This window comes from Delphinus delphis, chromosome X (genome assembly GCF_949987515.2).
Source record: "Delphinus delphis chromosome X, mDelDel1.2, whole genome shotgun sequence".
NCBI lineage: Eukaryota > Metazoa > Chordata > Mammalia > Artiodactyla > Delphinidae > Delphinus > Delphinus delphis.
In genome coordinates, this window is record NC_082704.1 from 84,847,176 (window position 1) to 84,860,884 (window position 13,709).

Below are 13,709 nucleotides of genomic sequence, written 5' to 3' on the forward strand. Positions count from 1 at the left end.
GTACCAAAACGTTCATTGCAGCTCTATTTACAATAGCGCAGAGATGGAAGCAACCTAAGTGCTCATCATTGGATGAATGGATAAAGAAGATGTGGCACATATATACGATGGAATATTACTCAGCCATAAAAAGAAAAGAAATTGATCTATTTGTAATGAGGTGGAGAGACCTAGAGTCTGTCATACAGAGTGAAGTAAGTCAGAAAGAGAAAGACAAATACCATATGCTAACACATATATATGGAATTTAAGGGAAAAAATGTCATGAAGAACCTAGGGGTAAGACAGGAATAAAGACACAGACCTACTAGAGAACGGACTTGAGGATATGGGGAGGGGGAAGGGTGAGCTGTGACAAAGCGAGAGAGAGGCATGGACATATATACACTACCAAATGTAAGGTAGTTAGCTAGTGGGAAGCAGCTGCATAGCACAGGGAGATCAGCTCAGTGCTTTGTGACTGCCTGGAGGGGTCGGATACGGAGGGTGGGAGGGTGGGAGGGAGGGAGATGCAAGAGGAAAGAGATATGGGAACATATGTATATGTATAACTGATTCATTTTGTTATAAAGCAGAAACTAACACCATTGTAAAGCAATTATACCCCAATAAAGATGTTAAAAAAGATACGCAGAATACTCAAAACACTAAAAATAGAACTACTGTATGACCCAGCAATTCCACTCCTGGGTATATATCCAAAAGAAACAAAAACACTATTTGGAAAATATACATGCACACCAGTGTTCATAGCAGCATTGTGTGCAATTGCCAAGACATGGAAGCAACCAAAGTGTCCCCCAGTAGATGAATGGATAAAGAAGATGTGATCCATATATACAGTGGAATACTGCTTAGCCATAAAAAAGAATGCAGCAACATGGACGGACTTGGAGGGCATCATGCTAAGTGAAATAAGTCAGACAGAAAAATACTGTATGATATTGCTCATATGTGGAATCTAAAAATTGCAACGAACTAGTGAATACAACAAAAGAGCAGACTCACAGATACAGAGAACCAACTAGTGGTTACCAGTGGGGGGAGGGGGCAATATAAGGGTGGAGGGGTGGGAGGTACAAACTATAGGGTGCAAGATAGTCTCAAGAATGTATTGTAGGGGCTTCCCTGGTGGCGCAGTGGTTGAGAGTCCTCCTGCCAATGCAGGGGACACAGGTTCGTGCCCCGGTCCAGGAAGATCCCACATGCCACGGAGCAGCTGGGCCCGTGAGCCATGGCCGCTGAGCCTGCGTGTCGGGAGCCTGTGCTCTGCAACGGGCGAGGCCACAACAGTGAGAGGCCCGTGTACCACACACACACAAAAAAAGGAATGTATTGTATAGCACAGGGAATATGAGCAATATTTTGTAATAACTGTAAATGGAAAATAACCTTTAAAATTGTATTAAAATTTTTAAGTGAAAAAATTGCTCAAAATATGAAAAAACAGGAAAATCTGAGCTCACATGGGAAAGACAATCAATAGACACCAATGCAGAAAAGACTAAGATGCCAGGATTATCTGACAATGTCTTTCAAGCAGCTATTGTTAAAAAAAAATACTTAAGCAAATGAGTCATGAACACTTCTGAAATAAACGTAAAGACAGGAAGTCTTGGCAAAGAGAGAGAGAGAGAGAGGGAATATTTCAAGAAACAAATGGAAATTTTAGAAGTGAAAAATATGATAACCAAATAAAAATCTCACTGCATGGATTCAGTAGCAGAATGGGGATGAGAAAATAGTGAACTTGAAGATAGATCAATAGAAATTAGTCAATCTGAACAACCCAGAAAAAAAGAGATCGAAAAAAACAAACAGACCTGTGGGAAAATACTAAAACATCTATAATTTTTATACAAAACATATATAATTTTTCCTTCAGAAAACCAGAAGTGAAAGAGTTATAGAGATTAAAAATAAGAAGAAGAGGGCTTCCCTGGTGGCACAATGGTTAAGAATCCTCCTGCCAATGCAGGGGACACGGATTCGAGCCCTGGCCCAGGAAGATCCCACATGCCGCAGAGCAACTAAGCCTGTGCGCCACAACTATTGAGCCTGCACGCCTAGAGCCCGTGAGCCACAACTACTGAAGCCGGTGACCCCAGAGCCCATGCTCTGCAACAAGAGAAGCCACCGCAATCAGAGGCCTGCACACCGCAACGAAGAGTAACCCCCACTCGGTGCAACTAGAGAAAGCCCGCACGCAGCAACAAAGACCCAACGCAGCCAACAATAAATTAATTAATTAATTAAAAATAAGAAGAAGGTTCAAGTGACTCTATTAATATCTGGCAAAGTAAACCACAGAACAAAGAAAATTACCAGGGATAATGAGATGTTACAAACTGATAAAAATTAACCAAAAATACTTAATGATCTATAACGTATATGCAATTGTGTTGGGAGCCCCCAAGACCACCCCAGGTTTATTATTCGCAAAGAGGATCCATAGAATTCAGCATATAGGTGTGCTCATCGCTAAGATTTGTTACAACTTAAGGGTACTAAGCAAAATCAGCAAAGGGAAAATGCATAGGGTGACGTCCAGAGGAAAGCAGCAGAAGCTTCTAAGAGTCCTTTCCCAGTGGAGTCACAATTCATTCCTCCAGCAACGAATTGTGACAACACGTGTGCAGTGTTGTCTACCAGGGCATCTCGTTAGATACTCAATGCTTTCTCCCTAAGATAGGGAATGAGGCAAGAATGTCCATTCTCCCGCTTGTTATTTAACATTGTATTGTAAGTCCTAGCCAGTTCAGTAAAGCAGGAAAAGGATATAAATGGCTTACAGTTTGGGAAGGAAGAACTAAAACCATCCCAATTCTCAGGTGACATGATTATCTGCATAGAAAATCCCATGGAATTTAATTTTAAAATATTAGAGCTAGGACTTCCCTGGTGACACAGTGGTTAAGAATCCACCTGCCAATTCAGGGGACACGGGTTCGAGCCCTGGTCCGGGAAGATCCTACATGCTGAGAAGCAACTAAGCCCATGCACCACAACTACCGAGCCTGCGCTCTAGAGCCCACATGCCACAACTACTGAGCCCATGGGCCACAACTACTGAAGCCCGCGCACCTAGAGCCCGTGCTCCGCAACAAGAGAAGCCACCGCAGTGAGAAACCTGCGCACCGCAATGAAGAGTAGCCCCCGCTCGCCACAACTAGAGAAAGCTCGCATGCAGCAACAAAGACCCAACGCAGCCATAAATAAATAAATTTAAAACATATTAGAGCTAATGAGTAAATTTAGCAACATTGTAGAATATAAGTTCAGCACACAAAAATCAGGCTTATTTCTTTACACTAGCAATGGACAATCAAAACCAAAATTTAAAAACACACATGCAATGCTATTTTACAACAGCTCCTCAAAAAATCTAACAAAACATGTACAGGATCTGTGGATGTTGAAAACTACAAGAAGCTGATGAAAGAAATAAAAGAAGACCTAAATAAATGAATATAGTGTTCATGGGTTGACAGATTCAATGTAGTTAAGACATCAATTGTCTCCTGATTGATCTTTAGATTTAATGCAATTCCAATCAAAATCCCAGTAGGAATTTTTTTGTAAATACAGAATAATTGATTCTAAAATGTATGTGGAGGACATTCCCTGGCGGTCCAATGGTTAGGGTTCTGCTCTTTCACTGCTGAGGGCCCAGGTTCAATCCTTGATTGGGGAACTAAGATACTGCAAGCCGAGCAGGGCAGCCAAAAACATTTTTTTAATTGAAAAAAATTAAAAATAAAGAATAAAATGTATGTGAAAGAACAAAGGAACTACAACTGTCAAAATAATTTTGAAAGGAGGAACAAAATTGGAGGACTGACATGGATTTTAAGAATTACTATAAAGCTACGATAATCAAGACAGTGTAGTATTGGCAAAGGGATAGATACACCTTTGTAAAATATCAATTGGTCATATTTGTGTGTGAAGGTGTGACTATGAAGGGATGGCACAAGGGAGTTCTGTAGGGTGATGGGACAGTCATGTATCCTTAGTGTGGTGGTGGTTACATGAATACACACATGGGTTAAAACTCACAGAATCCCCAAGGTCAATTTTACTGTATGAGTGATTGATTGATGGCTGCGTTGGGTCTTCATTGCTGTGCGCGGGCTTTCTCTAGTTGCCGCAAGCGGGGGCTACTCTTTGTTGCAGTGTGCGGGCTTCTCACTGCAGTGGCTTCTCTTGTTGTGGAGCATGGGCTCTAGAGCGCAGGCTCAGCAGTTGTGGCGCACGGGCTTAGTTGCTCCGTGGCATGTGGGATCTTCCTGGACCAGGGCTCGAACCCATGTCCCCTGCGTTGGCAGGCGGATTCTTAACCACTGTGCCACCAGGGAAGTCCCTGTATGATTATTTTTTAAATAAATTTTTAAATCTTTGTCAATCAAACAGGTGAGAATCCTTGCTTTCTGTAAGACTGTTTTAACACAGGTGTACGTATGCCTAAACAGTAGTTCTGTTTTCTTTTGCTCTACATATAAAGGGAATCCTAAGTTACGTCCTCTCGTATCTGACTTCTTTCACTTAACATTTTGTCTGTGTGATTTAGTTCATTCCATCTCATAATTGTGTAGTATTCCATGGTATCCATATAACACAATTTATTTATGCACTTCCTATTGATGTATAATTGGCTTGTTTCCAGGTTTTTTACTATTAAAAATAGTTTTACTACATGAACATTCCTGTATCTCTCCCAGGTTTACATGTATGCGTGAGAACGCGCACCACAGCTAGTATAAGATGGCAGAAAGGTAAATCGAACACTACCTAACCACCCAATAGAGAATGACTGAATACACCCTGGCTATGATAGATGATGGCACATCATCAGAATCACTTCAAAACCTGTGAGCCACTGTTTGGATGAGTTACACAAGTGCTCACCAGGGGCTGTTGTGGTGATGACTCATGTCCCTGTAGACTGCAGATGGGTCCCAGTAACGTTTGGGGCAGGGAGCTCACTGAGCTCATCTTGGGGCTCCCGAGGGCAGAGATGAGGACAAACAGGAAGGAGCCTGTGACACAGGCTGCTGGCCGCCCCAGAGCACTCCGGAGAGGGCCTCAACGGGTCCTGGCCCAGGGTTCTGATCTCAGAGCTTCTGCACCTGCCTGCCTGCCGCGAGCACTTCCAGGAAGGCATCCCTTCCAGGAAGGCACCCCGCCCTGGGCCAGGCCTGAGGCGGCCACTTCAGTCCTGCCCCACCAGCTCTGACCCCCTCCTCCTCCTCCTCTTGGGCAAATCTGCTCTCTCATCTCTACAGGTCACCCTCCATTCATGAGCACCCCCTGCATTAAACTGGGAATATAATAGTGCCTGCTGTGTAGGTGAGGAGACAGGCCCAGAGAGGGCAGGGGCTGGGCCTGCAGCCCCACAGCAGGTCAGCAGGCAGGTTGTGGGTTGTGGTCCTCGTCCTGCAGCAGCGCATCCCCTCAAGCCAAATGGAGCTTTTCTGCTGCTTCTCCCTCCAGGCCTGTGTCTCCCCAGACAAGCAGCCCTGGTGCTCCACTCACCCCAGCCAGGGGTTCTAGACCAGCATTCAGTCTCAGGGAGGGGACTGGGTGGAAGCAGAGCTGGCAGCTGGCCAGGATCTGAATGGGGACTTGGGGGGGGGGTCTTTTCCTAAACCCCAGTCTCTGTTGGGGCTTCCCCCAGTGCCTTCAGCATCTGTGGCTGTGCCTTCCGGCTATAGCCAAACCTGCCCCAGGATCCAGGCTGCAGACTTCTGAACTCCAGGCTTGGTGGAAAGAAGCATATGATGCAACCTTTCAGTGAGAAAAAGAAGATTAAAACTATGACAACAACTTCCCTTTAACCCTGGAAATGAGCTTCTGGTAGGAGGCAGTAGAGCAGGAGGGAGAGGGAGGCATCTACAGAAGACCCTGAACTTAGACCAGGGTTCTCCAGGAGGAACAGGCAGAGCTGACCCTAGGTACCCCCAGCTGTCCACACACAGAGAGGGAGCCTCCGAGGGACACCCAGGCCTGGGGCTCACACACCCAGAGGCCTGTGACCCTCTCAGGTGTGAATGTTAAACCCTCTGTCGTTCCTCTGTCTTTTTTGAAGCCTTCCCAGACTTGGAGATGAGACATCCCTGCTGGCGAAGGCAGGTATAGCTGTGATGTGGACAGTGCGTGGCTGAGCTGTGCCTGGTGACACCAAGACCTCCCATGGGGCCAAGGCTTCAGTCAGGCTTCCATGAATGAAAGGAAAAGGCTGCTTTAACTTAGCAGGCTGCTCAGGTTTGGACCTGGGCTCACCCTGCACCACAGACATCCAGAACGGGAAGTGGGGAGGTTGTAGGATGTGGTCCAGTAACAGCCAGGCTGAGAGCTCAGGACAGAGAGCAGAGGCCACTGTGAGATCAAGATACTGGGCCTAGTAATGAGGAGGAGGGAGAGGAAGATCAGGAAGGCCTCTGCAAAGGACTGGGCTCAGGGCTGATGAAAACATGGACACTCAGGGCCTCAGTTTGCCCACCTGTACACTGGTGATAAAAGTTGAATTTACATGGTGCAGTTGGTGTGAGAAAAGCACGGTTCATGTAAAATGATCAGCCAGTGTCTGGCACAGAGTAACTGCGAGGTTAATGCTGATGGTATTGTTATTTTTATTATTACAAGAATCACTCAGTCTTAATTGTTGACATGCTCTTCTCCCCCGTGGGGTGGGCACCTTGCTCCCTTCAAAGGTAAGCCCCATCTGTCCACCTCTGTGGCTCCAGTGTGGGGACACTGGCAGTCACCATAGAGGCCTGGTGAAGGAGGGAGTGTTTGATAGGGAGAATAATGGCCCCCGAATGATATCCATGTCCTAAACCACAGGACCTGGAATATGCCACCTTACATGGTAACAGGGACTTTGCAAATATGATTAAATTTAAGCATTTTGAGATGGGGAGATTGTCCTGGATTGGGCCCAGTGTAATCACGAGGGTCCTTGTAAGTGAAAGACGAAGGCAGGAAAGAAAGAGAGTGATTCGATGTGAGAAAAGACTCCACTGGCTATTGCTGGGCTTTAAAGATGGAAAAAAGGGGCCAAGGACTGCAGGCCACCTCTAGACACTGGAAAAGGCAAGGGAATGATTTCTCCCCGAGAGCCTCCAGAAGGCCCAGAAGGAACACAGCCCTGAGGACACCTTGTGAGACTTCTGAACTCCAGAACTGAAAGATAATACATTTGTGTTGTTTTAAGCCACTGAGTTTGGTGTAAATTTGTTACATCATTAATAGGAAACTACTAGATAGGGAAACACATGTCCTCCCCACTCCCTTCCTTCCTTCTCAGGCCCCCATTTCTGTCAGAAATGCCCAGTCCTGTGGCCCCTACGAGGTGGTGGCCCTGTCCCCTCGGTCAACCTCAGAAACAGGGGGAGACTGAGGAGGGTACAGGTCCCCTGGGGAGGGTATATTAGGACCCAGTGCTTCTCAAGGGGGCAGGCAGGGAAGGGGCCTGGGGTACAAAGGAGGCCCCCACATTGCCCATTATTCCACCTACTACAATAATACACATACTTGAGGGTGGGGACAAGGTGACGTGAGTGACAGTAATTGTGAGATCTAGAGGGGGGCTGATAACAACTGATGTTTACTTGCTGTACCAAGCACTTCCCTAGGTGAATGATGTATTATCTCATTTAACCTTCACCATGACCCTGTGAGGAGGGAAAGTTATTACCCCTGATGACAGAAAAGCAAAGGGAGGCACAGAGAGCTTGAGTAACTTGCCCATCACGTGACATCATGGAAATTTAGTCCTGGACTGTGTCATTCCAGAGCCCCTCCTCTTGCTCACCCTACTCCACTGACTGGATTACTAGATTAATCAAATGTTGTCATGGGGAATTCCCTGGCCATCCAGTGGTTAGGAGTCGGGTCTTTCACTGCTGTGGCCCAGGTTCAATCCCTGGTCAGGGAACTAAGATCTCACAAGCGTGGTGCAGCCTGAAAAAAAAATGTGGTCATGAGTGAGGGCCATTACACATGTTTTCTCCAAAGCCCAGTGGGCATTAGCCCCCTTTTATGAATGAGGAACTGAAGCTAGGAGAGAATAGATGACTTGCCTAAGGTCACACAACCAGGACTTGGGGTTCTGGCCTTTAAATGAGATTTTCCAGGCTCTGAAACCACATTTCCTCAGTTATTATGAGTGTGAATGAGGTCCAAGGGGAGATGGACTCCAACATCTGAGGACAAAATGGGCAGACCCTCTCCATCCCCTCAGAGACAGGTGTCTCCACACCACGGCTGATGTCAGGAGATAAAGAATAAACAATTCCCCCAAATATGACTTCCACAGACAGGGCTGAGGGAACCTCAGTAACTTCCAGGGCTGAAGGCAAGAGGACCCTGATCCCAGAGGAGGTTCTTTTTGGTTTTATTTATGTTTTAATTTTACACATTTATTATTTTTTAACATCTTTATTGGAGTATAATTACTTTACAATGTTGTGTTAATTTCTGCTGTATAACAAAGTGAATCAGCTGTATGTATACACATATCCCCATATCCCCTCCCTCTCGAGCCTCCCTCCCACCCTCGCTATCCCACCCCTCTAGGTGGTCACAAAGCACGGAGCTGATCTCCCTGTGCTATGCGGCTGCTTCCCACTAGCTATCTATTTCACAGTTGGTAGTATATATAAGTCCATGCCACTCTCTCACTTCGTCCCAGCTTACCCTGCCCCCTCCCCATGTCCTCAAGTGCATTCTTTACACCAGAGGAGGTTCTGAAGGAAGTAGTCTACACTTTGTGGTCTAGACAAGGAAATTGGGGTGGCTCAGACCCTGTGTGGAGGAGTCCCAGAGTGTCACATTGCTCCCCATTCTCACTGCATTTTTAGTTGTTTCTTTGGGTTTTTTTTAACCTGAGAAATGTACATCTTAATGAATATTAATGAATTTCACATCCATGAACAATCACCCAGATCAAGCAGTATACCATTATCCACATTCCAAAAGTCCCCTGGGTCCCTTCTCAATCATATTCCTCCGTCCACCAGAAGTAAACACTATTATGACTTGGTCATTATCATTCCCTTGATTTTCTTTATAATTTTACCACTAGCAATGGATTCGTTTTGGCTGTTTTTGAACTTCATGTAAATGGATCATACAGTGTGCAATCATTTATGTTTGGCCTCTTTTGCTCCATGTATTCGTGGATCTTTCATTCTCATTGTACAATATTCCATTCTGTGAATATACAACTTATTTATATACTTCGTGGCACTTCTGGTTTTTCTATTTTTAGTTTTTAATATATTCTAGATTTGAGCCTTTCATCAGTTAAATGTGCTTCAATTATCTTCTCCCAATTTGTGTCCCAATTTGTGGTTTTCATTCTTTATGGTGTTTTTTGATCAATGGACATTCTTAATTTTAATGTAATTGAATGTTTTATAATTGTCATTTAGTGTTTTTCTGTCTTATTTAAGTAAAACTTTCCTATCTTCTATATTCTACTATTTTAAAGTCTTAAAGCTCTTTGGGGGACTTCCCTGGTGGTCCAGTGGTTAAGAATCCATCTTGCAATGCAGGGGACGCAGGGGATCCCTGGTCAGGGAGCTAAGATCCCACATGCTGCAGAGCAACTGAGCCCACGCACCACAACTAAGACCCGATGCAGCCCAAAAATAAATAAATAAATATTTTTTTAAAAAGCTCTTTAGTTTTGCCTTTCACATTTAGGTTTTCAATCCACCTAGTATTATTTTTATTTGTGTTGTGAGGTAAGGATCCAATTTCATTTTTTTTTCTATATGGATAACTGATTGTTCCATTTATCAGAAGTCCAACCATTCCCCACTGGTTTCACAGTACCTCCTTGGCCACCTATTCTCTGTCTACATTATGAATGGGTCTGTTTCTGAGACCACTCGTCTTTCACTCGTCTATTTGTCTACCCTTGCAGCAATATCACACCATCTTTTCTTTTTGCGGTACACTGGCCTCTCACTGTTGTGGCCTCTCCCGTTGCGGAGCACAGGCTCCGGACGCGCAGGCTCAGCGGCCATGGCTCATGGGCCCAGCCGCTCTGCGGCATGTGGGATCTTCCCGGACGGGGGCACGAACCCGTGTCCCCTGCATCGGCAGGCAGACTCTGAACCACTGCGCCACCAGGGAAGCCCAATATCACACCATCTTAATTGCTATACCTTTAAAATAAATATGGGTGCCCTGGCTAGTTGGCACTTCCACATAAATTTAAGAATTAACTTGTTAGGATACACACACACAAATCTATTGAAATCATGATTGTATTTGTATTGAACCTATAAAACAGTATAGAGGGAACTGACAGCTTTATGACATTGACTCTTCCATTCGATGAACATGTATATCTATTTATTTAGTCTTTTTAAATATAGATTGATCTATTTATTTATTTATGTATTTATTTATTTATGGCTGAGTTGGGTCTTCCATTGCTGTGCGCGGGCTTTTCTCTAGTTGCGGCGAGCGGGGGCTACTCTTCATGGCAGTGCGCAAGCTTCTCACTGCGGTGGCTTCTCTTGTTGCGGAGCACAGGCTCTAGGTATGCAGGCTTCAGTAGTTGTGGCTTGTGGGCTCTAGAGAGCAGGCTCAGTAGTTGTGGCACACGGGCTTAGTTGCTCCACAGTATGTGGGATCTTCCCAGACCAGGGCTCGAACCCGTGTCCCCTGAACTGGTGGGCAGATTCTTAACCACTGCACCACCAGGGAAGCCCCTATTTAGTCTTTTAAAATGTCTTTCGATAAGGTTTTATATTTTTCCCAAAAAAACTTGGCCTCTTTTGTTACTTTCTAAGTAGTTCATACATGGTATCTTTATTAAAATTTTCTTAGTTTGTTGTTAGCATATAAAAGCAATAGATTTTTTAAAGGCATTTTTTTAAATTTATTTATTTATTTATTTTTGGCTGCATTGGGTCTTCATTGCTGTGCACGGGCTTTCTCTAGTTGCGGTGAGCAGGGGCACCTCTTCATTGTGGTGCACGGGCTTCTCATTGCAGTGGCTTCTCTTGTTGTGGAGCACAGGCTTTAGGCACGCAGGCTTCAGTAGTTGTGGTGCATGGGCTCAGTAGTTGTGGCCCGCGGGCTTATTTGCTCTGCGGCATGTAGTATCTTCCTAGACCAGGGCTTGAACCCGTATCCCCTGCATTGGCAGGCGGATTCTTAACCACTGCGCCACCAGTGAAGTCCCTAAAAGCAATAGATTTTTAAATATGGATTTTGTATCAGAAATCTTCTTAAATTCTTAAAAATTCTAATAATTTATCCATGCACTATTTTGGATTTTCTAAATATACGGTGGTATCATCTACAAATAATGACAATTCTGTTCTTCATTTCCAATTTTTAAACATTTTATTTCTCTTCCTTGCCTTACTGTGCCTGCTAGACCCTCCAGTACAATGCTGAGCAGAAATGGTGATAGCAGGCATCTTTGCCACGTTCCAAATGTCAAAGCTCTTAACATTTCACTTCTGTCATTTACTGTAAATCTTTGTAGATACCCTTTAAGAAAATTTATTCAACTAATTTGCTAAGATTTTTAAAATCATGAATAGATGTCGAATTTTATCTAACCCTTTCTCTACATTTATTAAGATGATTGTGGTTTTTCTCCTTTAATCTGCTAATGAGGCAAATTATGCTGATTGAGTTCAAGTGCTAAACCACATCACAGGTTTACAATAAATCTAACTTGATCATATTATTCTTTTTTAATATATTGGATTTAGGCAGTGCTATAGAGTGAATGTTTGTGTCCCCTCAAAATTCATATGTTGAAACCTAATCCCCAGTGTGACGGTATTAGAAGGTAGGGTCTTTGGGAGGTGACTAGGTCATGAGAGTGGAGCCCTCATGAATGGCATTCGTGCCCTTATAAAAGAGACCCTAGAGAGCAACCTTGCCCCTTCACCATGTGAGGACACAGCGAGAAGACAGCCGTCTAGGAACCAGGAAGTTGGTCCTCACCAGACAGCAAATCTGCCGGCACCTTGATCTTAGACTTCCCAGCCTCCGTAACTGTGAGAAATAGATGTTTGTTGTTTATTAGCCACCTAGTCTACACTATTTTGTTATAGTAGCCTGAACAGACTAAGACAGGCAGTTATCATTTAGCTTAAAATAGTTACATCTATCTTCTGGAGATTGTTCTGTAATATTCTTTTCTTACTTATCAGGTTTTAGTATCAAGGTTATAGCAGCCCCATAAATTGAATTAGGAATGCTCCCTCTTTTTCTACACTCTGGAATTGGTTCTATAAAATTGGAATTATTATTATTATAAATAATTATTATAAATAATAATTCTTATTCCTGGAGTATTTCACCAGTGAAGCCATCTGGAGACAGTTTTGGCAAGTTATATGTCTGTAGTGATTTGTCCATTTTACCTAATTTTCAACCCAATTGGCATAAAGTTGCTTTTTTGGACATTGAGCAAATTGTCACATCAGTGGAGGGCCACAGACACATGTCTGGACTTTGATATTTGACAAAGTCAGAATATGCTCATTGAAAGGTGAAATAATGGGTGTGTTGAATTTGTTTTCACTAGCTGTTTTCCACTTCCAGACCTCTGTAATGCTATTCCTTCTTACTGGACTGCCTTCTCTTCCCCTTCATCACCTAGTGGATTCCTTCTTGCTTTGTGTGGTGTTTTTGTTGTTGTGGGTGAGGGTGGGGGGAGTTGGTTTGCTTGTTTGTGCACCACGTGGCTTGCAGGATCTTAGTTCCCTGACCAGGGATCTAACCCGGTCCCTGGCAGTGAAAGCACCAGGTCCTAACCACTGGACCACCAGGGAATTCCCGCTTCTTGTTTTTTAAAATGCAGTTCAGGTACCACATCCTCCAAGAAGGCTTCCAGAGTTCCCACAGTGGACTAAGCATCTGTCCCAGGGTCCCCGAAGCTCACTGGATCCATCACTGCTAATGTACTAACCACACTGCACTGAAATTCTTTCTCTGCGTCTGTCTCCCCCACTAGACCGTGGGCTCCTTCCTCTGTGTCCTCAGAGCAGAGCAGACGTCAACACTTGTGGAACTAAAGTGAGCTGTAACCACTGAATGACTAACTAAGTTCTCTAGCCATGTCTCTATATTTTTCCACATACGTTTGTTTGTTCTTTTATTTCATTCAATAGGTATTTATTGAAAACTTACTATGTGCCAGGTAGTGTTCTAGAAGAGTGGCCAGTGAGGAAAGAGGAAAACTACGAGAGTATGGTATCCTGGAAACCAAGTGAAGAAAGGATTTCAAGGCTGAGGAGATGGTTAACTGTGTCAAAGGCTGCCAATAGGTCAAGTAAGACGAGGTCTGAGACTTGACTGTTGATAGAACAATGTGAATATCATCAGTGACTTCAGCACTTTTGCTGAAGTGGTTGGGCAAAAAATACAATTGTGGTTAAGGAAAAGCACTGGAGCCCTGGGGGAGAAGGACTGAAGAAAGCTGGTATAAAGTTTTGCTGTGAAAGGAAGCAAACAAATATATGGTGTTTTATTTTGCTATGCAGAGTTTTTTATTTGCATGCAGTATATACATCTAGCCTTTCTTTCAAAGCTTCTGGGTTTCCAGTTTTGAGTTAGAATGCAATGTCTGTGGACAGCAACTCTGAAATGAATTTTTCACAGCACATTAAGTCCTCTGTCCTTTCTGAGGCCTCCTCAATCTTGAGGGCAGAGGGCTCTCCCTG